Source organism: Protopterus annectens, chromosome 4.part0 (genome assembly GCF_019279795.1).
Source record: "Protopterus annectens isolate FY-2018-M chromosome 4.part0, PAN1.0, whole genome shotgun sequence".
Taxonomy (NCBI): Eukaryota; Metazoa; Chordata; order Ceratodontiformes; family Protopteridae; genus Protopterus; species Protopterus annectens.
Window position 1 is genome coordinate 878,030,629 of NC_056733.1, and position 14,556 is coordinate 878,045,184.

General features: G+C 38.5%; 1 long non-coding RNA gene across 1 annotated transcript in view; it reads right to left on the bottom strand.

Moving 5' to 3' along the window:
- Nucleotides 1-14,556, bottom strand: part of LOC122800148 — a 512,889-nt gene that overhangs the window by 449,328 nt on the left and 49,005 nt on the right. The window lies entirely within an intron of this gene.

Consider the following 14,556-nt stretch of genomic DNA (forward strand, 5'->3'; position numbering starts at 1 on the left):
TCCCAGAACTTCATCAACTTAATGTATTTGTGATTGCAAAAAACATCTATAAGAAGACATCAGTCAACTTAAAAATGCATTAGAATAAAATATAAACACATAAACACAGCAGGATCCAGCACTAGGAGACCTAGGCAGCTGCCTAGGGCCCATGTTCACTGGGGGATGATAAAAAAGAAAAAATCTGTAGATAACACAAGTCCAAAGACTCCCATAAACACAGCAGGGCTTTAGGACCTCACAGGAGACATCTGTAAAAGAACAGCAAGCCTCAGAAGCCATAGCATTAGGACAAATGTGGGAATTTGATGTAGATGGTGGGACATCAGATACAATAAACAGAGATGCTGAGAAATAGATTATTGGTATGCAGGAGCCAGGAATCAGTGAGTGAAGCAAGTCAAGTCATATGTGTGCGTGTGTGTGTGTGTGTGTGTGTGTGTGTGTGTGTGTGTGTGTGTGTGTGTGTGTGTGTGTGTGTAATGCCCCATTTAGGCTAGATAACTGACTTTTTTCAGATTCAAACCCAAGCAAATGTCTTAAAGCTCCACACCAACTGCCAGGTCTCAATTATTATTTTTTTTTTTATTTTGTAAATCACTGAGGATTGCAGTCTGTCAGTGTCAGGCAAGGATTCAGTGTCACTGGTACAACAGGTAGCATACTTGTCATTAGTAAAGAAGGTTGTGAGTTCTGTTCCCATATGCAGCATAAGGGGAGAGGGATGCTGCATTTCTGCATGTGTTCTCATTTCGATGACAAGCCTTATAATTGTGAACCTGTTGTCACTTTGCCAGCCATTCCATATTGCATATCACCAGCACACCATTTTTTACTGTAACATAGGCAATTTATTCTTCAAGGGCAGCAGACACTGAATTTGCAGATGAAGCACTGTGTAATTTTTATTTTTGCCAGCAGCCACCTCTTCATTAGTACAGATCTCTTTAATGTGGAATTATTCAGGCGACTTTTACTTCTGCAAAAATTGTGAATTTTGACAGTTATTGGTAGGTTATAGTGACAGCAGTTTGACTGGCCTTTTTTGGTTAAAATGTTCTGAAATGGGTAGCCTCATCATTATTGGATCATATGTTTTATTCCAGCGCTTATTGGAAAATATGCTAAACTACAAATTAAAACACAGTCTAACAAGTGGTGCTGTATTATACAACAAATATAATTTAATACAATCAAAAAGGTGAATCAAAGAACACATGCATGTATGCATGGCCCTAAAAATGTGTGCAGAAAGCCCATGGTTTGAAAACAGCCCAAAGGTACACTTAATCCAACACTGGCCAGATGCATTTTCTGTGAATGTGGGTTTCAATGCAGTTTCAATGAATGTGAGATTTAAGGATGGAAAAGTTTACTGTTGCTCATGCTAAGTGCACTTTCATTGTGACGCTGTATTGTTTTGTTTAGCTGTTAGAAAAATGTGTATTTGAATACATGAGAAATGCTAGTTTAAAAGCAAAGTAGTATATAATGCATTTTATTCTATTAATCATATAGTAGTAAAATTAATTCACGTCTAAATGTGAAGTAGTTTTGAAACTGCAGTGTGGCTTGAAGCAAAAGCTGATCTCTGACCCTGACAGAATGCTAGCTTAGCAAGTTTTAATGTTTATGCTTTTCACAAGTGATTATCTGCTGGGTCAGGAAATTAAATGTGTGAAATAATAATCTTCTGCTCTTCCTGTTAGAATGAGATGGCCTTGTATATGTGTTACTTAGATATCACGCAGCTGTGTGAGAAAGTGTAACAGAACAAAGACATGCATTAAAAGACTGAAGCTGCCATTGTATTCGAACTGATATGAAACCTTGAATAAGTAACTTTACAAAAAGACATTATGACTGACCAGCTGGATAGCAAGGCCGTATTGTATCTAGAGGAAAAGTTTTTTTAAAACATACTGCATCAGCAGATTAAAAGAATAGAGGCTTGTAAGTTAAAGTGATGTAGATGCCCTGTGACATATCACGTCAGTAAGGTGGGAACAACTTGAATGTTAAACCTATATAAACTTGTGAACTTCCTGTATCATGTTAGACAAAATTCTGTACTTGTATGTTTTTTTGCCTCCTGGTGTACACTAGTAAACTTTTGAATCTGAACCTCCTGTGTATTGAATTCTGATTTTTTATTTAACAGTTTGGTCCTTTCGAGACGGAATTCCCTTGGTAAGCTGCAGATCAGAGCGTATCGGTGGTCGAATACTGCGCAGGAGAAGTTACCAAAATGGTTCTTCTTGAGTGAAAAGACCTCCAACTGAATTGTCGTGTAAAGAGGATGGCCACTTTCTGATCTGTGGTCAAGAGCGAATTTGAGCGTTTTCAAAACCAGGAGGCTCAGGTAGGAAGAATTTGCCTTTTTTCTGTTTTAGATCAGGGACTAGGTTACAGTATATTGTTGTCAAGATTTGTTTTGCAGATCAGGGACAAAAGGAAGTACTGTATATTTGGTCATAGATCAGGGTAACAGAATAAGGTAGACAGTTATTCTAGATAAACTGTAAACAGGAATTAAGAATTTGATATCACGTGATAAAAAAGGGTTATGTAACATTTTCTTTGACATGGGTAATCAGTGCACTAAAACCTCGCGAGATCCGCCCCTAACCGAAGACGCAAAATACATGCAATTACAGCGTTCTGATAACGTTAGGTATTATATGAAATGAGTTAATAAATATGAATTTGATGGTAAACTAGATAAACCTTCACTAGTTAAACTCCTTAAACAGCTTAAATTTGATGCAGGAGGTCAGGCAAAAAAGCAACGCCAACTAGGCATTCCTCAAGCACACAGGTGGATTGAGGAAGCAAATCATAGGGAACAGAAGCTTAAAAATTCAAAAACATTATTTTTAGACGAAGAGGATAATAACTTGGTAATAGCTACAGCTCCTCCTCCTCCTCCCTTACCCCCTCCCTTACCCTTTTCAGGATATGAAGTGAGTGGACAGGCTGGTCCGCCTCCGCGTTATCCTGAAGTTTCAGTAAGACCACAACCATTTGTTAGAGATCCTATTGAGACTAGGTCCCGAACACGTAAAACACATAGGGACACAGAATCATACCAAATAGAGAGAAATCTACAGGATGAGAGTGAGGAAGAAATATGCCCACTTATAGAAGTTCCAAATCCTCAGGCAGGACAGGAAGGGCAGGATCCAACACTCTTAGTATATAGACCATGGACACCGGAAGACATCCGAAGGCTACTGAGGAATCCCCCATCCGAAAGTTAATTTTACGAAATTTTTAGAAGATTTACAAGGCATGAGGTTAAGTTACCACTTGAATGGGGAAGAAGTAGAAAAAGTAGTGAGACAAATTATAGGTCCAGATTGGCACATGATTTGTGGCACCTGGAATCCTCGTAATGCAGAGCTCAGACCACTCCCACATAGTGACGCAGAGTTAGACAACAGAGTAAAAGGTCTGACAGACCGAATCTCTGAGAAATGGAAACCTAGAGCAGACTGGACTTGCATTAATCAATGCATACAACAGGAAAATGAGACAATAGATGGATATTATGCTAGATTATTAGAATGTTTTAATAATCATAGCGGTATGTCGGTTCCCGAGAACCAAACGAATGATTCCCTGTATGAACAACAATTAAAAAATGCATTTTTGAAAGGTTGCATTGCACCTATTAGTAGCTTCATTACGAAGCATATGATAGATCATCGAACAGGGAGGCTATAAGCCTTACTCGAATACGCTAGACATGCTGAGAGACATTTTAATAGCAAAAAGAAAAAGAAGGCACAAGTCTTCACTGCTGAAGACGGAGCTGAAGTATTTGTATTACAGTCAGGTAAAAAGGGCAAGAAGAATGCCCAGATTTTGAAGAGAGGAAAAAGAGAGGTGAATGCTTCAAGTGCGGGAAAAAAGGGCATCTAGCAAAACAAGAAGGTAATTACGGAAGATAAAGGAGATGAGGACTGACTATATGATAGTGAGGATACATCAAGTGAAAGTCAGAAATCATCAGGAAAACTTAATAAACAGAAAGTAAATGTAAATGTGATAGAAGGAGTAGAGGAAGTGCAAGTAGATATGGAGAATGAAGAAAGTGAAATTTTGGACTTAGCATTGTTGAGCTTAGAGCGCTACTTGGCAGATACAAAACCGGAAGTTACACTTCTGGTGGAAGGAAGGGAAGTCAAATTTCTGTGTGACTCAGGAGCATCACGGACTTTGATACACCCCTCCAAGTTACCAGAACATTCAGAATCACCTGATTATATACTAGTAAAAGCTGCAAATGGACAGCTATACAGGGAACCACTTTCCCATGATATAGCAATAACTGACCCTGTTTCAGGTATGACCCAGAGAAGTAAAATAGTTGTGTCTGCAAAGTGTCCAGTAAACCTATTGGGCAGGGACCTTATGCAGATATTTGGCATAGCAGTAGTTCCAACTGTACAAGGTATGGAGGCACAGAGACAAATGGATACCTTTGTAGTGCGATTGGAGGGTGAAACCTTTTATTGGTACAGCCAGGACCTAGTCACGACTGGTCCAGGGGCAGTGACCGAGGAGCTGATGAACGTAGCCATCAGTAAAGCCCCCTCCCTTGACACTGATCAACAGCATTTGTTACACTGTACTCTATATTATTGTACCACACCAGGACCTGATAAAGAGTATGAGCAAGAACTGTTTAGAAATCGTGCAACTAGATTGGTTTTGCGTACTTTCTACTAGGACACTGAGGGGAACAGTGTAGTTAGCTGTTCATTACCTCAAGAATTCCTTGCATTGTATAGATCAAATCAGTTGCCACATGTCAGCTTGACAAAGAACAAAAGTGTTAAATGGGCAGATTTAGGAGAAAAAGTAACAAGATGGGAGAAACAGACTGATTTAGAACTATCAGTACAAGGGATACAAAAACAAAAACTGAATTGGTTGACACAGACACATCCAGCTGTACACTTGCAATCTAGCGAGGACAGCTGATTAGCATTTTTATTAGAAGAAGAAGAAAAGACCTTATGTGAAATTCCAACAACTCTCTGGTCAACAGGCAAGTCAGATGTAGGACTTATTCAAACAGCAGGACCAGTTACAATTACCCCAAAGTCAGCTTTTAGACCACAGAAAAGACAATACCCTTTGAGAAAGGATGCATAAATAGGAATTAGATATAAAGAGCTTGTTCACTAGCATCCCTAATGATTTTGGAATTGAGGCTGTTAGAAGCTGTCTAGTTGAACTTAGTAACTTGGAGAATGATGACCAGATGACAGTATGTACCCTTTTGGATATAACACTGAATAATAACATTTTTCTGTTTCAGGATAGAATATATAAGCAAACATGGGGGGTGGCCATGGGCACCCCCTGTGCAAATGCATATGCTAACCTGGCAGTATATCAGTGGGAAAAGATGTTTATATTTGATGATGAGAGGTTTAAAAATAATGTCATCTTATACAGACGCTTTGTGGATGACATTCTTCTTTTCTGGAATGGCGACCATGATTCGCTACATGATTTTGTAGGTTATATGGGTTCAACCACCACTTTTTTGGAGTTCACCTATGAATGTTCTGCTCATAGAGTGGACTTCTTAGATATTACTATCCTTAAGGATGATCTGAGCAATATCACAACCTCACTGTTTAGGAAGTCCTGCTGGAGGAATGGCATCCTCCATTTTGACAGCATGCACCCTAGGCATATTTTTCCTAATGTAGTAAAAAATCAAATGTCTAGGATAACCAGGCTATGCAGTAGGCAAGAGGATGTCCATCATTATGTGGAGATACAGGAAAGCTGCTTCATTGATAGGGGATATCCATCTTTTTTGGTGAATAGCCAAAAGGACAATTTCCTAGGTACATCTGGACCATCACAGAGGAAGAGATACTCTGGTTGCCAATTTGGGAGAAATAAGGGGAGAGTCCATTTTGATATCAGGTATACGAATGATGTAAACTACATAAAAGACATCATAAGTGGCAACTGGAAGATGTTGTGTATGGATAGGGATTTATCCAAAATAGTGGGTAATAAACCACTGTTTAGGTATAGTAATTGTCTGAATCTTAAAAGACTCTTATGTAGGGAAAAAGTGAAAATTGAACCCATAGACATTAGAATGAGATATAGACAAGGCACCTTTCCATGTAGGAAATGCTGTATTTGTAGGTATATATCTACTGTTCAGAAGTTTGAACCTTTAGATGTAGGCATAGTGTTTGAGCCTAAATTCTATGCCACATGTGAGTGATACGAGCAATGTCATTTACTTGGCTACATGTGATCCTTGCGGGGCCTACTACGTGGGCATGACTGCATGTAGATTTAAGGACGGCATATACAACCATGCATATGATATCAGAAAAGGAAATGCTACTAACGTGTTAGCTAGACATTGTCAACAATTTCCATCACACACTTTTAGATTTAGGGTCTTACAGGTGCTGCATCCTAATAGGAGAGAAGGAGATCTCGTAGGTGCTCTTGAATTGAGTGAATTAAAATGGATTTTAAATCTTAGGGCGCATATAGAACCAGGTTTGAACTCTGCTCTCAGTATCAGACCGGCCCTTTTGGGTAGTCAATGATGCTGTCTTAGTATAGTCATTTTATTTATTTTTAAGATTGGTATCTTAGTTGCTAGTAACAGAGAGGTTAACATCTCATCCTTTCTTTTTCCTTTTTTCTTTTGTTTTTCCTCTTCCTATTTTCCTTCTTTCCTCCCCCCTCTCCCCCCTCTCCTCCCCTTCTTCCCTTCCTCTCTTTCCTTCTCTTCTTTCCCTCCCCCCTCCCCCTACACCTCTTGTTTCTTTTTCTGTTCTTCCATATAACTCAATTGAATGGATGTTGATCCAGTTTGTAATTTATCATGATGCTACATATTCGATAAAATGTGTTTTTAAATAACTTATTTCAAAATGTAGCACCTATCATATTATTGATGTCTCATATTTACAAGCAGGTTCTGATATGTATTATCTTGCTCATTTTTATGCATAGATTGCCTATTCATTATATGTTTTCATATATATTTTTATACGTTTATAAATGGCAACTAATAGATAAGAGTTGGAATTTGATTCTGTGCACTTTCTAAAAAAGGAGTACCTTTCCACACAGTTTCTGAAGCTACCTAGCTAGTTTCAAGGTATACTTACCCTTTAAAATGTTGATTAGTTTGTTTAAATTGACTGATTTGATTGCTTAATTGGATAGATGTTTTATATTTAAGGATGGGAGTTTGCTTTGTGTAATGTAACCTGAGGAAGCGCACTGGGATAGTGCGTGAAAGCGCTTCTTCTCTCTTCAATAAATTCCTTGTTTAATTTTATGGTGATTCGTGGTGGTTCCTTGCAGTTCTACAAACCTTATGTGAAATTCCAACAACTCTCTGGTCAACAGGCAAGTCAGATGTAGGACTTATTCGAACAGCAGGACCAGTTACAATTACCCCAAAGTCAGCTTTTAGACCACAGAAAAGACAATACCCTTTGAGAAAGGATGCAGAAATAGGAATTAAACCTATAATAGCAGCATTACTCAAAGAAGGAGTACTGGTAGAATCTCCTGATTCACTATGTAATACACCCCTATTTCCTGTTAAAAAAGCAAACGGGGAATGGCGGATGGTACAAGATTTACAAGCTGTAAATAATGCAGTAATACCTAGAGCACCTACGGTGCCAGACCCACATACTTTGTTAAATGATTTAGAACCGCAACAGAAGTATTTCTCTGTGGTAGATATTAGCAATGCTTTCTTTTCAATACCTATACATCCTGATAGTCAATATTGGTTTGCATTTACATTTCAGGGTAAAAGGTATACGATACTGCTACATGGGATATTGTGAGAGCCCAACAATTTTTTCACAAGAAATGGCTAGCAACCTGGCAGAATTTACCCCACCGGGAGGTAGTCAAATTCTACTTTATGTAGATGACATCTTGCTAGCAGCCCCCACCCAGCAACAGTGCAGGGAGGATACAGTAGCATTATTGAAATTTTTAGCAATACAAGGACACAAAGTAAACAAAAATAAGTTACAACTTTGAAGAAAACAAGTTAGATACTTGGGAAATGTAATATCCAATGAAAAACAGTAATTTTGCAAGCGCCCAAACCAACAACCAAGAAAGAAATGATGTCTTTCTTAGGTACAACTAATTTTTGTCGGAGCTGGATACCAAATTATGCTTTGGAATCTGCTCCATTAACTGACTTGATATATAAGACACCAATGGCAGCACAAGACATTTTACAATGGACAACAGAAGCAGAAACGGCTTTCTGCAGGTTGAAGCAGTTGATAGCTTCTTCATTAGTTTTAGGACTTCCAAATTATCACAAACGGTTCTTTCAGACCGTATATTGTAAGCAAGGATATATGACGTCAGTATTGACGCAACAACATGGGGACAAGCAACGCCCCATAGCCTACTATTCATCACAGTTAGACCCAGTGGCGCAATCTTTGCCTCACTGTGTACAAGCAGTAGTTGCAGCCGCAATGGCAGTGCAGGCTTCGGCCTCAGTGGTGTTATTCCACCCTCTCACATTGAGAGTACCTCATGCAGTTGCAATAATTTTACTGCAAGAGAAAATGGCATACCTTTCTCCTGCTAGACATCTTTCATGTATGACTATACTGCTGAACCAACCTCATATGACAATTGAACGATGTACGACATTGAATCCATCAACATTACTTCCAACTCCTGTGGAGGGCACACCACACAGCTGCCTGCAGGAAATTGAACAGTTAGCTTTACCTAGACAAGATCTTACAGATATGCCCTTGGATAATGCCGAGGTGACATATTACGTGGATGGCTCATGCAGAAGGGGTCCTACAGGGAAGAATCTGGTGGGATATGCAGTAGTTACAGACACTGAAATTTTAGAAACTCAATCCTTACCACACAACTTATCTGCACAAGCAGCAGAGTTGATAGCTTTGACGAGAGCATGTACTTTAGCAAAAAACAAGTGTGTGAACATATATACTGATAGTCAGTATGCTTTTTCTACAGTACATGTATTTGCACAACAATGGAAAAATAGAGGAATGATAACATCTAGTGGAAAACCTATTAATCATGCAATTTATTTTGGAGTTATTAGAATCTATTCAGTTACCTACCAAAGTAGCTATTTGTAAATGTGTAGCTCATACAAAACAACAAGATAAGATTTGAAAGGCAATGCACGAGCTGATGCAGCTGCAAAGCAAGCAGCCTCAGACTCAGAAACTTTACTTTTAAATGAGGAATTACAACCCTCCGAGATTTTAGATTTAGACATGTTAAAAACAATGCAGACGCTTACTACAAAAGCAGAAAAACAAAAATGGGTAAAAAGAGGTGCAATTCTTGAGAATGGACTGTACATTTCCAAAGAAAGAAAACCGATATTGCCATCTAATTTATTTAGATATGCAGCTTTGTTGAGCCATGGGCAGTGCCATGTCTCAACAGGGGGGATGGTACAGTTAGTAAATCGAATATTACAAACATACGGATACATAAACTACACAAAAAAAATTTGTACAGCTTGTCATACTTGTAACAAGCATCATGCACAATGAGCATTTAAAACCAAGCACGGAAGTTTTCCTATACCACCATACCCATTCCATACTATTTGTATGGATTTCATAGAATTGAATAAATGTGAAGGGAAGAAGTTTTGTTTAGTTATTGTAGACATGTTTTCTAAATGGGTAGAAGCTTTTCCAACCAAAAACCCGGATGCAGCAACAGTGGCGAAAGCCCTGATAAAAGAAGTAATCCCTAGATTTGGCATTCCGGAAAGGATTTATAGTGACAATGGCACACATTTTGTGAATCAGACGATTCACCAGCTTGGGAGATTTTTTGGTATCTCCTTGAAGAACCATTCTGCTTACCACCCACAGTCAGCAGGACTGGTGGAAAGGTGCAATGGCACCCTAAAGAACAAGTTAAGGAAGCTAGTAGAAGAGACCCAAAAGAATTGGATATACTGTCTGCCTTTAGCATTGCTGAGTATGAGAACAGTTCCAAATGCAAAGGGTTTGACTCCCTTTGAAATGATTTTTGGGAGAGCATACTATGTGCCTCAGTGGAAAGCTCTCATGCCTGCAGAACAAGAGGCTGACAGTTCGTTAGCAGAGTATATGAAGAAATTGTGAATTAATAAGTCTGTTTTGCAGTTTAACTCTCTTTCAAATAAGGAACAGACCAGACTGGTGGAAGTAGTCGTGGGCCCTGGAAGTTGGGTGTGGCTGAAAGTGATGAAAAGGAAGAACTGGGCGAGTCCAAAGTGGGAAGGTCCGTACCAGGTTTTGTTGGCAACACCTACTGCAGTTAGAGTGGCCGAGAGGACGTCCTGGGTTTATTTAACGCATTGTAAACCGGTAAAGAACTTTCAACTTGATAAAACCTTTGTGACTGATATACAACCAGACCGAGATGGCCAAAAACAAAGCGAATAGAAGCTTAGATCAACCCCAGAGATGTTGCATAATCATTTTGTTGAGTATACATTTGTTGACTATTATTGTGACAATTTTCCTCTTGTTGTGGGTTATCCTACAAACAACCACGCAAGCAAAAGTGAAAAGGCGTGATGAAATGTCTATAGACTGGCATCCAAATTTTAATACATACCTGGCCATGAAACGTGAATATGCAGAGACTATGAACATTTCAAATTGCTGGGTTTGTACCACCATACCTACAGCATATGGAGGACTGTTAAAGTCCGCTATCCCTTTGGAGATAAATGAGACTTGGGAAAATTTGCTTTTTGACACTGGAACTGTAAGATCACAAGACAAAATAGCATTATTTTTACCTGTTACACAAAAGGGAATTGTGTGCTTTTTTAAAAACGATACCCTCCAAGTAGGATGGAGTAATTGTAATATTACGATATCCTACAAGTGTTACATTAAAGTTAAAAGTGGAGGTACTGTTTGTAATACTAACTATGATTCATATTTGAGCACAATGAAAACAACATTGAATGAAGTACGACAAAACCCTGTTTTGTTTAAACAATTGTCAATAATAGATCAGAAAATGTTTCATGCAGGGCTAATGCGTATTAGTACTAAAGTAGAAAACTGTTATTTTATTTGTGGGAAAAAGGCATATAAATGGTTACCTGAGAATTGGTCTGTCAGTTGTTTTTTGGGTTATCTGGTTCCAGCAATAAGACATACTGCAGAATTGCCTTTGGGTAAGATACGAAACGTGAGAGATGTAGCCCGAAGGCCCGAAGGACCAGTTAAGAAACCTGTGAATCCAGTTGGGAAGATCAAAGCTGGTTGGAAAGACCATAATTCAGTAAAAGACAAAAGTGAATTGACTCATATGGACTTGAGTGACAGTGTTATATCCTGGGCAGGAATATTACCAGCCTATGGAGCAGTCAAATTGATCTGGGAGCTGAGGAAGTTGTCAAAACTTCTCGAAGTAATGAGTAATGCAACTTTTTCCACCCTAGAATTGGTGACTGATGAACTGAACTCAATGAGAACTGTTGTGCTACAAAATCGGATGGCTCTTGACTTCACCCTAGCGGTGAGAGGTGGTACTTGCGCGCTTATCAAAGAAGAATGCTGTGCTTCCATTCCTGACAATCGCCACGAGATAAATAATCACCTAGAGGTAATTCAGCAAGTATCAGCCATGACTGAACCAGGCCCAAACCCACTGACGGACTTTTTCCAAAATCTATTTGGGGGGGTGGGGTTCCATCCTAATGAATATTTTGATTGCCATTTGTGTGGGTATACTCCTAATAGGAGCATGTGTTTCCTGTGGAATTCCCTGCATGAAAAGATTATGTCTTTCCTTAAGAGGTTTAGCCTTTCAGCTAGGAAATACCTAGCTATCCAGATATACTTGTTGGTCCAGTGACAGTGATGTCAACTCAGTATGCTAGCGCTCTTAGGTTCAATTCCCGCATAAGAGCTAATATTGCCCTGTTCGCTTTTAAATGCATGTCTAAGCAGAGGGCTTTGTCTGTGTGTTTTAAATCTGACTTTAACCACTATGCGTGGGGGGGGGGATCTTGCTGAAAGGGTAAAGCTCATAAATATATGCATGTAGGCTGTAAGGCCAGTATGGTATGCTGAAGGTCTTGGGTGCAAGTCCCAAATGAGAACTAATATTGCCCTTTCAGTTCTATGATTCTGAGAGTAAAATACTAATTTTAAAATGGATTTAAGGTTGGCAGCTTCACTGAGTTCTGGAGAAAAGGCTGCCCCCATTAAAAGCTGTCAGCATAATTCTTGTTTATCTAGAAAAAAAATCCCCACTCCTATCACTGACTGTTATACTTTGGAACACATAAAACAAAAATTTTCTAAACCTGTTATGTACTTCAGTAAGCTTAAACAATGCATTATGTTTGAAACATCTGTTAATGACATAACTATCCTCAAGGATCTTCTGAGCTAACTAAATATTTTGTCACAATTAAGAATTACACTTGGAAAAAAATCCCTGTATATACGTCTACAAGAGTTACAGTTAAAATCCTCAGTGACATCCTAAATTTTACCCCTACTAGTACAAACAAAATGAGGTGTTTACAGTGGATGAATATACCCACAGCTCAACATAATTTTACATTTATCAGTGCCACTAACTTTGATAATGTTGTTGTGTTTCAACGTATATTTGAAGTGCATACCTCTTCTCTCAAAAAAGGGAGTGCTATCAATGGTCTGAAATGCTTCACTTTTACAATATGAAACGTTCCAATTTTTCATAATTACCTTTTGTCTCTGCCTAACATTAACGCTGTAAGTTATACCCTTTCTAGGAGTTATATCTACTTATGATACAACTATGTCAATAGTATCTGTATCGCCAACAGCCGTACGGCTTATATCTACCCCCAACATTCCGCTATCACCTCATTGCACATAGCATAAGTTACTTTTCTGTAACCCCTACAAATAAGGATTTGCTTAATGAACTCTAATCTGGGAAAAAATTTTAATTAAAGAATGTTAGCTTGAGAAACCCTAATGGCCATACTTGTAACTACATTGTGCTTTATTGTTACTGTGTAGTTACTGTTAAAATGAAGATAACTGTTACTATAAAACCTCCTTCTTACAAGTCCTGATGCTCGTCTTGTCCATGCATGTATTGTTAAACATCTGCACATCTCAATAGAAAAACTATGATCATACCTCTCAACCTCTTAGTGCAAGAAATCTGGAGAAAGCCTAAAATAATGGGGGGACAAAGGTCCAAAAATAGGGACTTATTTTAAATATTTCTTATAAGCTTAAAAAAAAGTTGCTAAACTTACAAGATTTGTGTTAGGATGCATTTTTGAAAGATACAAATTCTGAAATTTAAATGCATTCCATTACTTAGTGGCTTCAACCATCAGTGATTTGCCAGAAAAACACAAGTTTTATGAGAAACAGACCAAAAATATGAGGCAAAAATCTGGACACTCTGTAGGAATCTGCACAATTAAGAGATATGACTATGACCTGAAAATACTAAAATGTTAGGGAAATGATTAAAGTATTTGAAAAAAATCATTTAAAGCTTCCTCACTTCCCTGCCATACCGCAAACAAGCTGCCCCTTATCATGGCAATGAAAGGTGATGATTTTTTTTGTAGTCAGATTATAAATACAAGCTGTATTTCCAAAACTGTTATGTAATTATGCAAGGCAGGTACATGACAGAATTGTATACTGCACCCTAAACAATTCATAAAAGCCAATCTACACTGCAGCACATATGCATACCTGAAGAACTGCAAGTGCATAATATATATGCAAATAAAGACCGACAACATACTCTGCCATTCACAGACATGTGACTCAGAGTGCAACATGGAGTAGAGCAGCAGCTCATGGGAGCATAATTATGGATATACTCTCACTACCAACGCTAACCTGGCACCCTATACCACAGAAACTGTGATGTGCTACTTAGCATAACATACCTGAGTAATAATATTGTCATTAAATAAACTGTTACTGTACATAAGTTAAACAGAAGAACACAAACAGGCATCCCAATGTGGATTATACAGTACACATAAACACAGTTTCAAAACACCATCTATCCTACCCCAGCATTGTGATACAAAAACACCTATCACCAATGAAAAGAAGCCCTTCCTGGATCTCTCTTTTATACTATTATGCAGTCCAATGCAGACCAATGAGCGGAAGCCCTTCCTGGATCTCTTCTTTATAGTATTATGCAGACCAATGAGCGGAAGCCCTTCCTGGATCTCTTCTTTAAACTGTTATGCCGACCAATGAGAGGAAGTACTTGCTGGATCTTTTCTTTATACCGTTATACAGACCAATGAGAGGAAGCCCTTGCTGGATCTCTTCTTTATATTATTATTCAGAGCAATGAGAGGAAGGCCTTCTTTTGCATATCTTTTTTATTGAGAAGAATCCCTTCCTGGATCTCTTTTTTATATTATTATGCAGACCAATGCAGACCAATGAGTGGAAGCCCTTCCTGGATCTCTTGTTTATACTACTATGCAGACCAATGAGA